The sequence below is a fragment of the Microcaecilia unicolor genome, chromosome 3, assembly GCF_901765095.1.
Source record: "Microcaecilia unicolor chromosome 3, aMicUni1.1, whole genome shotgun sequence".
Classification (NCBI taxonomy): domain Eukaryota; kingdom Metazoa; phylum Chordata; class Amphibia; order Gymnophiona; family Siphonopidae; genus Microcaecilia; species Microcaecilia unicolor.
The window spans coordinates 459,085,891-459,098,455 of NC_044033.1; the positions used below are offsets into that span (position 1 = coordinate 459,085,891).

General features: G+C 40.0%; 1 protein-coding gene across 1 annotated transcript in view; it reads right to left on the bottom strand.

Moving 5' to 3' along the window:
* The window catches only part of KLHL31 (kelch like family member 31), a 48,888-nt gene extending 36,873 nt beyond the window's left edge, over nucleotides 1-12,015 (bottom strand). Inside the window, exon 1 of the mRNA XM_030198968.1 lies at nucleotides 11,895-12,015. The gene's annotated coding sequence lies outside the window, so the exon portion shown is untranslated. The remainder of the gene's footprint in view (nucleotides 1-11,894) is intronic.
* Nucleotides 12,016-12,565: the final 550 nt, after the last annotated feature.

Consider the following 12,565-nt stretch of genomic DNA (forward strand, 5'->3'; position numbering starts at 1 on the left):
GTATTATTCCTAGAACATTTTTGAAAGATGCTAGATTCCTGTGAAGCTTGCAGAGAAGAAGAGGAAAACTGAGCAAAGAAATTGACATGTAGTTAGGAATAAAGATATAAACACTGACTGCAAATCTCCAAATATCAAGTTGAAGCAGAAGGGGGGGGGGGGGGGATTTCCACAGTAGTCAAACAGGCAGTCACAAAGCAGAAGGAAGTGAATGATTCCAAAAACTCCAATAGTCAGTTGCTCTTCAAAACATCAACGTTTTTATGCTCCATCAAAAAATACCAGTGTAGACCACTGTTGGAGCATAAAAACATTGATGTTTTAAAGAGCATCTGAATATTGAGAGTTCTTGGAATCATTCACTTCCTTCTACTTTGAAATCTATAAATAAATCAGATGATGTATTTACTTGACATAGGCCTCTATCTTCAATATGGCATTTTGGGAACCCTGCAACCATATGACAAAGCTGCTACGAAGCAGATTTAGAATGAGTAAGGGGGAAGTCAAGCCTAAGTGAGGTTTCTCTGGACACTCCACGAAGCAATCTCTTTACCAAGCAAAAGGAGTACTCATTTATAAAGAGGTGCTCAGGCAATACACTGGGGTTTATAGTTTTGATAGGGCCATTTTTCTAAGGCATAGATGGGTGTGGTCTGTGGAGGATGATGTCAGAGAAGCAAGGTACCTGCACAGTGCAGCAGTTACATTGCAACAATCCATAGCATCTTTCCAAGAGGGCATTTGTATAGCTGGGCTACCTTTAAGGGTTTTTTCTGGGAAACAAACCTGCAGCTTCAAGGGCCTGGGACTGAAGATTTGCAGATAGCCACAGAAGCTGCTTAGCTGCAAGTTGAGTTCTAAGAAACATGACCCTGAGCAGCAGAAGAGAAAGAAGCCCATTCCCAGAGGAGCCCACTGGGCCAGCAATAGGCATCTTATCAATGGCAGTATACAAGGAAGCCCAGCCAGACACAATTTTGCAGGTTCAGCAGTTTTCAATGGGCCTGCCCTGCATCTACTGCTATCCCAGATCCTTGTGCCACTTAAGTGCAGGTTCTTTTCTACTTATTTCATGTTTGATTCCTGCTGTACCTGTGGTTCTTGTTCCATGCCTGATTCCTCCTTCACGTTTTGTTCCTGATCCTGCCTGGTTTCTGTCTTGCTCAACTCTACCTTAGGCCTAACCCCTCCATCCATGCTTACACTACCATCTTCTTTATGCTGGTTATATTATTTAATACCTAAACAGATAGGGTCATTAAATACCAGGCATAAAGACATATGGATAAATCCCTGTCTCTTAATATCAGCTATTAATTTTAGTGGCTTGAATTATAAAAAAATAAGTATGCTATTCTTATTTGGACAAATGTCAATCTAAATTTTATCCAGACAACTCATCATCTAGTCAAACGCTAACCAGTTACATATAGGAGTCAGAGGTGTGCCAAAAGGCATGGGTTTTTTTTAACTTTAACCAGACAGCACTGATTTTCAGTGTTATCTGGTTAAAGATAATTGATTAGGTATGGAATGGGGCAAATACCCGTTCTAAAGAAAACTGAATAACCTATCCAGTGCGCTTTAACCAGGTATGTTCAAAACCAGCACCACTATTATTTTTTGGAAATTCCTGGTTAAAGTTATCTAGAAAACTTTAACCAGATATGCCCAGTGAACGGCACCCCATCCCCCAGTTATCATGACCTCTTGTTCTAGAACGACCTTGCTAATGAAAATCATGGGATGGGAAGGGCAAGTTTCAAAGCCATTTGCACAGGTAGATAAAATTTAATCCAGGTAAATTGGTCTGTCTGAAAACTGACTATAAAGCACATGCGGGTTTACACATGTTTGAGCATGACAGGTTAGTGGAGATGAATAATGCACATACATGACATTTTGTCAGAAGAATGCACTTTATTCCCCAACCCCCTCAGCTACCAGTATAAAAGAACAAGTGCAAACTATGTGGGGAATTTTAATTTACCTACTGTACTTTGCTTGAATTTTCAAAGAAAAAGCACCCATATCATTTACCTTTTCAAAATCTGGGCAAAATGTGTGGATTAAAACCTCCAGTGTAGTTTACTGTTTCAAAATTGCAGTTTACTGTTTTGAAATTGCCCCTCGAAAGTCTCTATCATATCCTCCTTTTTCTACTCTCAACTACAGTACCTATTTAGGTTTCTATTTTATTTATTAGGATTTATTTATCACCTTTTTGAAGGACTTCAATGAAGGCAGTGCACAACAAGAATAAATCACACAAGCAATAAACAATTACAGCAGTAAAAATATTCAAATAGTAATACAAAGTATGTCATAGTATACTACTTACAATGTCAACACAGTACATAATAAAATATTTTACTAGACAGTGTAAGGTATAAGCAAAGATGGAACATATAGATAGGTAAGAGAGTAAGAGGAGTTAGAAAATAAGGGGACTAATTTAAAGAAATTGAAATTGAAGACTGGTGCCTCAACACAGACTGAGCAGAAGTTAGTAAAAGTCTGGGTTGTAAATAAGCAGAAAGTGTATTATTTAAACTAAGTTGCAGAGCCTGATGTGAACCTAGCCAGCCAGCCAGCCAGCCACCCTGCCCAGCCCAGTGTCTTGGTAGGAAAGGGAGGAGAGAGATAGAGTGATAGTTAGAAGGACAGGTTGGGTCCAATGAAGGTTGCACATGAGGACAGAGAGGTGGTTAAATATTATCTCAGCTAGGGTAGGTGTGGATATGTCTCATTTCACAGAGATTTTTGTATATACTCTGCACTATATTGTTGGCCTTTCACTGGACTGCTTTGATTATTTTCAAGGTCTCTCTCCTGCTCATTGCATATCAATATCATAGCCTGCATCAGATATAGCACTACTGCTGTAGATTTTTGCATTCCAAATTCATGACTCTACTTTTTAAAGCAATAAATCCTAGCTGCCAAGCACTTGACTACTCTTCATACCTTTTCAGATCTCTCCGCACTTTGTTTGGTCTTTTAAAAGTTCTCTTGCAGTTCTCTTGCAGTTTTTAGTGTCATCTGCAAACAGACAAACCTTTCCTTCTGATGTCTAATGAAAATACCAAGACTGATTTCTGATGCACTCTACTGATAACTCCTCTTTCCTTCATTACTTTCTTTTGCTATCTCTCAAGCAGTTTGTAATCTAGAAGTCAATTTATGTTTGATTGGAAACCTCTGCAAATGGTACTCCACATGCTAAAAGAGTGCATTGTATAGTGTAGTGTGTTGATATTGTAATGTAGCATACTTTACCGTACTTTGTATTGTTTGAATATTTTTACTGCTGTAATTGTCTATTGCTCATGTTTGACTTATTCTTGTTGTACACTGCCTTGAGTGAATTCCTTCAAAAAGGCTGTAAATAAATCCTAATAAATAAAAAAATTAAATACTTATTTTTAATAATATGCACTGTTTTCATTTTAGCATGCCATTTGCAAACTTGTTTGTTTTCTACATGTGAAATGTTATTCAACTTAATAAGCTGCTGTAATGCAAAACCACGCAAAGCAGCTCATTAGCTGTTAGTGCACAGATAACCTATATGGGAAATTTGCTTCATGGATGAAATTTCATATACTAGTTTTCTACACTGCTCAGTTACATGGGCAAGAAATAATAGGCAAAGTTTCCACACAGTGCAGGCAACATGATGCAGTCAGTACATGACCCTTCTAGTCAACTATCCTGGGATCAACTCCAAGACATCTCAGTGTATGTGTTAACCTCCTCTGTGGTGAAGTATAGAATTATTGATTGAAACCCAAGGATACCTTATCAACCCCACTAATTCTGTAAGTGGATGCTTGCATTTAGGTGCCACTTGAGTGTGTAAGTGTAAACAATACTGTCACTTTCACTGATATGTGCACCCTTATGTGTGTAAGTGGTGGCAAAACACTTAAGTGTTATTCTGTGAGAGTTCGTGTTAGCGGCGTAGCATATAAATGCAAGGGAGAGTTAATGTAGATGGATCACAAGGGAGCATGGGCAACTTAGAGAGTACATTAATTTACACAGACCCTTGCAACATTTGGGTGCCTGCAGTTACACCAGGTCTATGGCTTGTATAACTTTGGGTTCCTAAATGTAGGGTTCACCAATGCTGGGTTACGCTAGTATTCCATAATGGAATCTGGGCACCCAGATTCTTTTATAGAATAGAGTCTCACTGTGGGGCATTGGGCACCTAAATGGAGTCATACAGAATTGCCTCCCAAGTGTGTGATCCTAATCTTATTCTTTGCCAACCTGTCACTGATATTCAGCCAACATGGTGAATGGGTTAAATTAAACATCGGCATCAGCATTTAACTTAAGAAATATATTCAGTGCCACTATCAATATAGGTAATAGTGCTGAATATATGGATGGTGTGGTCACCATGCTGGAATGATCCATTCACTTTAGGCCTGATATATTATCCATTTGCCCCCGGATTCTATATACCTTGACCGAAATCGTACATGCAAATCCAGTCGTATTTTGGATTTGCGCATGCAATATAAATACTTCATGAGCCAAAGAGCACCGATAATTGCCACTTGACAAGAATTTATTGATACTAATTGGAATTAATAACAATTTACACGTACAACTTGCTAAGCGTATTCTGTAAAGTGGTGCGCGTAAATTCTAATGCACACTGCCAAAAAGGGGGCAAGGCCATGGGCGTGGAATGGGCAGACCATGGGCATTCTGAAAATGTATGCACATGGTTATAGAATACACCTGCTCTGTGCCTGACTTAGGCACCGGTATTTACATCAAGTTTTACTTGGCATAAATGGATGCGCTTAGAGTTAGATGCTGACATGGCCGCTAGATGTATTCTATAAAACAGCTAGGAATATTCTATAAACTGCACCTAAATCTAGGCACAGTTTACAGAATACACCTAGGTGGAAATATTTTTGGCGCCAATTTTTCAGGCATCATATATAGAAACTAGTTCTTAGTGGCTGAATAGTGCTGTTATCCAGATGACATTTTAGCTTGCCCTGCCCCAAATCCGGACCATAAATATACAAATAGAATCAAATCATTTAGGAATTTAAATGGCTTGATATTATCTATGGGGTCAACATTCAAACCAATTTAAAATGGTTAGAAATGGCTCCTGGCTGTTTAAATTGCTTGTCCGGGGCTAACCAGGTATAGTTAGTGGCACTTAACCGGATAGTGCCGCTGAAAATGCCCAGTTAGCGCCTAGGCCAAAACTGGCTACTTTGTGGGTATTCCAGGGGCAGAGTCAGCAACTAGCTGGTTATGAGCCAATACTCTGCTGTTAACTGGCTAAGAAAACCACATAACGAGGATCACATAAAACCTACCTTTATGTGGTTTTATCATAGCCAGTTGTGCTGAATATCATAACTTAAATGGCTAGATATTAGCTGGTCTCATATGCCCAGCTATATTGCCACATGCTAACCAATTAGCACAGGTTTACTACTACTACTACTACTTATCACTTCTATAGCGCTACAAGGCATACGCAGCGCTGTACACCATACATGAAAAGACAGTCCCTGCTCAAAGAGCTCACAATCTAAATAGGACAGGCAAACAGAACAACTAAGCAGTAAGGGAATTAAAGAGGTGGGGATAAAAGGGTACAGGGCAAGTGAGTAGCGGTTAGGAGTCAAAAGCAGTGTTAAAGAGGTGGGCTTTTAGCCTGGATTTGAAAACGGCCAAAGACGGGGCAAGAAGTACAGGCTCGGGAAGTCTATTCCAGGCATGAGGTGCAGCGAGATAAAAGGAACAGAGTCTGGAATTAGCAGTAAAGGAGAAGGGGACAGACAAGAGAGATTTATCCACAGAACGGAGTACCCGAGGGGGGGGGGGGGCGTACTGGGTGAGTGGAGAGGTACTGGGTTTAGTGCGTAAAGTCCCTACCGCCTACAAAATAGGTGACATTAGGGGCTCACATGCTAATGGCCATGTGCTAATGTGATAAATCAACTTAAAAGGACACACTTAAAGGTTTATGTCAACAAGCTGACGGGGGCTAATTATTCAACAAATAATCCCAACAAAGCCCTCGTCTAAACCTTAAATGACAAAGTTTTATATAGGAATGAGTTTTTGACATAAACTATCATGGACCTCAGCGGCGACTCGTTTCATAAGAGCCAGAATATCTCTTAGCTCGCCTTGCCTCTTCACAGGTCCAAAATTATTTTTTTCAAGTTTTTTTTTGATATATGAGATAAGAATTTAAGATGGGATGTGAACTCGTTTTAAAGTTTAAAAAAAGTTTATAAAAATATTCAAAAAAATGAAAATAATGAATTTGATTTAAAAGTCATTTTGGACTTGTGAAGAGGCAAGGCGACCTAAGAGATATTCTGGGAGGGGTAGAGCTGAGAGTGCAGACACCAGGAAGTATAAAAGGTGGGGCTAGATTGGGGTTAATGAGGCCCAGAGAAGGAAGACCTGAAGCCTCAGCAATTGCCTTCATAACTTATGTCTAGTGACCATGACCTTGCTGAGGTAAGCCTACTTATTGTTGGATTTGAGATTTGTAATCCTTGCTCTGAGGTCTGGCAGGAGCCAGACCTGGAAACTCTTAGAGAGACAGAGAGAAAGAGAAGAACAGGCTGTGTTTGGGGCGTGGCAGTCCTCAGCCTCAGACTGTGTTTGGGCCCTGTTAGCCACAGGCCCTGGTTAAGACTGTATTCGCTAAACCAAAGAGACTTTTTTACCATGTGTTCCTGGCCCTGTGATGTAATAGGCCTCAGGGTTATGTTAATAAAGCACTTGATTCAGTTTTACACTTTTGTCCTGCTGTGTTATTGTGCAGACCCACCCTCAACCGTTGCTCACGGTATCACAAGCAGTAAAAAGTGGCCTTAGCAAACTCTTATATGGGTCATTCTCACATGCTAAGGCCATTTTTACCACTGGGGTAATATGGCCGATTTTCAAAATTTATCAATAATGGCAACACGCTTATAAACCTTCACTAATCGGTTAGCGTGCAGCAATGTAGCTGGGCTAACTGATTAGCACAGAACATGCCCACTCCTCACCCCCAGACACACCCCTTTGCCAAAAAATACAAAATATTTTTTAGCGCACGGGTAGCATACACACACATGGAAAAATTACAATGGGATGCCTCAGCATGCCCCATGATATGCCTTTTTTTGCTGCGTTAAGCATACGTTAGTGCTTACTGCAGCTTTGTAAAAGGGCCCCTTTGTAAACAAAATACCTTTTTGTTTTTAAAATGAGAGAGATGGATTGTTTGTATGGATTGTATTGATTATGATTCATAATTGCCTGATCTGGATATGTTTTAGCATTTTTCTCTTTATGGCTTGTGATTCTTTTTCAGTATTTGATGGACCAATGGTACATCTCCCACAAATTCTAAGGGGCCCTTTTATGAAGCAGCAGTAGTTATACTGCTGCCTCACTGCGCATCAAATCTGTCCTACCATTGGACTCGCTCAGGAGCCCCGCAGTAGTTCTGGCTTCCAGCATGCGGTGATTAGGCGCTAGGAAATACCACTGGGCTACCATCTAAGCTCTTAACACCCCCTAAATAGGAGGCGATAAAAGCTCCCCCAGGAAATGGCCACACAGCAAGTGTAACTTACTGTACAGCCATTTCCTGAAAACCTTTTACTGGTGGCGGTAAAACTGGGCCTCAGCACATGGCAAACCTACATATTTCTAGCAGAAAAGCTAAGTAATTTTTGAAAATTTTACAATTGGAAAAACAAAATCTATATATATAAAAAAGAGAGCACACGAAGGGTGTCAGATAGAGGTTTTTGAGCCAGTGATGATCAGGCAGTGCTCCCTAATGTTGTATAATGGAAGGAGCACATGCCAGGATTGAGGCTTTTCCTCTATATTCAATAGAATGTTCTACATCCAGGCGCTACATTCAGGTGTCTTTCCTATTTATGAGCAACTTTTTATGCATTATTAGATTACCTGTAGTTCTAACTTTATTACTATTTTTAGTAAACCTACATGATGATGTCACCTCAGGGCCCCTTTTACTGCCATTTGGTAAGTTCTTAGTTCAATGGTAGACAGATTTCTTTTCTTAAATGATCAGTTTTTGGATAGAAAAATAGTGCTCAAAATAACTTAATAATAAAAAAGAAAGTAAAAAAAAAGAAAAAGAAAAATAGTGCTCAAAGAGAGCTCATTGTTTACTAGAGCTGTAAAATTTACAAGACAGGAACACCTTTCACTCATCAACAGAATACAGTAGATACACAATAAAGACATTAACCCCGGGATTCTATATATATATTGTGCCGAGATTTCCATGCAGAAATCAAAGCGTATTCCATAAGAATGGGTATAACTTAATTAGTTAACAAACTAATCAACACTGATAATTGGATGTTAACAAGCAATTATCAGCACTAAATGGCATTAATTAGAATTTATGTGCACTACTACGCATATTCTGTAACTTGGTGCTTGTAAATTCTAAGTCGCATAGTTGAAAAGTGGGGCATGGTTTTGGGAGTGGAATGGGCGGGTTGTGGGCATTTCTAAAATCTATGCATGTTGTTATTAGGCATTGGAATTTACACCAGGTTTTAATTAGCGTAATTGACCACAACAACATTTAGTTGCGTGGACCGATGCTTGACATATTCTTTATACCACATGGAAAGTTAAGCCTATTCTATAAAATTTAGGCATACTTTAGAAAATATGCCTAGGTGTATTTTTTTTTCTGCGCAGAATTTTCAGGCGCCATATATAGAATCCAACCCTAAGAGTGCAAAAAGTTTTTTTTATCTGCCAATTTCTCCAATCTTGTTTGAGATGGAAAGAAGAATATAAACCTTGTCTTGGACTACTACAGCAAAGATGCCAGGCAGGATGATATTTCATACCTGCTGTGATGTTCTGTGAGATGAAGAACTATCCACTGGGATTTTCAATATGACCCCAACTCATTTCACAAACAAAAAGCCACTAATTGGTCAAAATGGTAAAGACTTTTAGCCGTTTCTTCACCAAATGGAGCTGGTTATTTTGGTGACTTGGAGATGACAGACCTGGCATTAAATCCAGCTAATTTATTTCTATTTATTTATTTATTTGTTGCATTTGTATCCCACATTTTCCCACTAATTTGCAGGCTCAATGTGGCTTACATTATGCCGTAATGGCGATCGCCATTTCCGGATAGAGAATTACAAGTGATATTTCCTTAGTATTTAAGAAACGTACTTGAATACGATTCCTGTACCTGCAAAAGCTGTTATGTTTTATACATTTTGCATCATTAAATCTGGCACATCTAGGAGGTCATGTTAGAAGCCTTGCAAGGCATAAATCTTGGCATTCTGAAATCCTTATCTATACCTGTATGCAATATACAGGTCAATGCCACTATTTTCAAGTGGAGATGGTACAGAACACACAGATTTAAATGGGGGCATGGTTTCAGCAGTGCAAAACACTATACTGTATTTCCTATTTTGCAATGGGTCTCCACATGTAGTTCCAAAACTCTCCACTTTGGCTTTTGCACTTCATATGAGACATACATAAAGTTCTGCACAGTGCTTCTTTTGGCCAGGGAAATAAGCAGTTGAAGAAATTAATATGTTTGACCCTTTAAAATGTAAAAACTTACATTTTTTGCTTCTAGAATATGGCTCTGTACTTCCATGTATAATTACTGGCAATTACACCTGGAAGATGCTGAGTGATGCTGCATGTGTGTTTGCTGGTGTCCTTATCTGCAAAAGGATCTGCAGTTGGCAGAGCCTTTTGTAAAATACTGGGGGATCTGAACATCCTGACCTGGAAGTCCCAATTCCTACCTCATTGTCATTTGCAAAATGAGGTTTCTAAAACTTTTTACCACAAAAATAAATGTGGGTCATAAAAGTTTCCTCAGCCAATACCTCATTTTAAAATAGTCCGCAGACTGGCCAGCTATGTGGATGCTTTCAATGTAAATGCTTAGTGCACATTTTTTAAAACAAACTACTGGTATTGTTATGAGCCCACCTGCTAAAGGAGTCTGGGTGCTTTGGACCAGCTACTTGTGTAAGCAGGGGTGGCAGGGCAATTAGGGCCCACACAGGGCCAGTTCTGTCACTACACAGAATAAGCATCTGCCTAAGCAGCAGAATTGGAGGGGGGGGGGGGGGGGGAGAGGTAGCAGTGAAGTTGTGGAATGAGAGCCTACTCTTGTCTCGTGTCCAGCATCATCTCTTTCCTCCCTCCCTCAACTGGTCCTGTCTCTGTCCTACCGCCTCCTAGCTTGAAGCTGCAAGAGGCCTGAGTGCTACATGGGGCTTTTAAGCATAGGCACATTCTCAAGCACTGCTACCTCCTGTCTTCTCCCCCAGCACAATTGAGTGGCAGTGGTGGTGGCAAGTCTGGCAGGAGAAATGAAGAGGGACAGATGCTGGACATGGGATGGAAGTAGGAAAGGGGAGAAAAGATGCTGGCTATCTGAGGAGGTAGGGAGGGGAAGGAGAGATGCTTGGGGGGGGGGGGAGGTATAACTGAAGGTTCATCTAGGGCAGGGGTAGGCAATCTTAGTCCTCAAGGGCCACAACCTAGTCGCATTTTCAGGATTTTTACCATTAATAAGCATGAGATCTATTTGCATACAATGGAGGCAGTGCATGCAAATAGATCTCATGCATATTCATGGGGGGAAATCCTGAAAACCTACTTGGTTATAGCCTTTAAGGATCAAGGTTGCCCACTCCAGACTTAGGGCATCTGATACCCTTGGTCCGGCCCTGAGTTCACATACATTTCAAAATCAAATGCACACATGTCATATTCCTCCCCTGGCCTAAACAAGTCCACAAGATGACCTTTTTTTTAATGTGGCTGCAAGCGCATGCATTATGGAACCCATATACACTTCCAGCTACATTTGAAGAAAGTGTTTTTCAGTCAGGTCATTTTATTTGACTAAATACTTATTTACTCAGGTAAATGCCATTGGAAACTGCTGTCTCTAGGTGTAATTATAGAAAAGAACGGTATCAGGTTGGTTCTGCTTTTGTCCCAAAAGTGCAGATGCTGAATACCGAGTTGCTTCATATGTATCTTGGCTATCAGTGTCAACTGCATACCAGAATAAACTCTGCTCCCATAATGTCATCCTGCCAAACAGGGGGATCAGCTGCTTCCCCCTCCTCTCCCTATGCTGCATTCCAAAAACTACATCTGTTGAAACCAATCACCGTCAGTTCCTGGAATAGCAACATTGAATGCACACGCACAGCTTTCCATTTAAAGATAAGCTTCAGTTTCAATATCTGTACTTTTAAACAGGTTTTGTGTATGGTTTGTCAAAACTTCAATAATCACCTTTGAAAGAGTTGAGTTCAAAGCATCAATAAATGCAAAACTTGGCTTGATGCTGTATATTGCAGTTTATCATCATTTCACTAAACTGTAGCTAACAGAATTCTACTTCTGTTCACAAACAGCTGAATTTTATTTTCTTTCTTTTTTTTTCCTGAATTTGAACAAATGAAACTTAATTCTTTAATTGTTTCCGAACATTCTCCACCAGCCATATTTTGACTGATGTCCCGTGCTGTGGGAGAAGGATTACCACTTTGCAGTTTCAAAACAGAATACATTTGTCTTGATAAGAGTTAAGCTGCATAAGAGCTTGCAAGCAAAAGAATAGTTTGTGCGCTCCCCCCCCCCAGTTATCAGAATTTGTTAGCAATGTTTCAGTTGCCAGAAACAGAGAATACTTAGATCTGAAAATGGAAATCAATATCTTTACTTCCCTCCTACATTCTGAAATACACCTTACATTGCCCAAATATGGTGCATCATAAAGCAACAAGTTCACCTTTTCTTCAAAAGTAAATGGCCTGAAAGCTTACCGTCTTCAGTGAAGTGCTGAGCTTGTCTAGGAAGCAAGAGAGCCACACACAGAGAGCATTCACCACCTGCCAAGACTGACAAATTCAGTTTTCATTGGTGACACTTTCCTGTCAGCCTTGATAAAAGAGGATGGTGTATGCATGAAGAGTTCCTTAATACTGGCATCTCCCCTCAATTAGCACCACCTCAAAGGAGGGGTCTTCTCTCTGACGTAGGAACTGAAACATAAGTTCTGACCTGGTTTAACATATATGAACAGAGAGTTTTTGCCCTGATGCAAGAGACCATATTTTCTAAGGCAGATCCAAATAAGAAAATAACTTAGTACAATGAATGTGTCTTCCTTTAATGTAAATGCACCAACAATACAGTTATTCTCATATTGATATACAGCTGGGCTCTTCAAACACACAAGATGGTATATTTTCAAAGCACTTAAACTTACAAAGTTACGTGTAGTAACCCATGGAACTTTGTAAGTCTATGTGCTTTGAAAATGAGCCCCGAGCTGAAGGTCTCCATAGCAACTATAAATTTGGATCTAATGTCTAATAGGAAGCCCTTGAAGGGGTAGCCTGTCATTGGTTAATGCTGGCAAAGGAGAGGGAGTGTAATAGGCCTGCAAGCACTGAAACTGCAAGTGAGGCAATGACAGATCAGCATCCCTCAG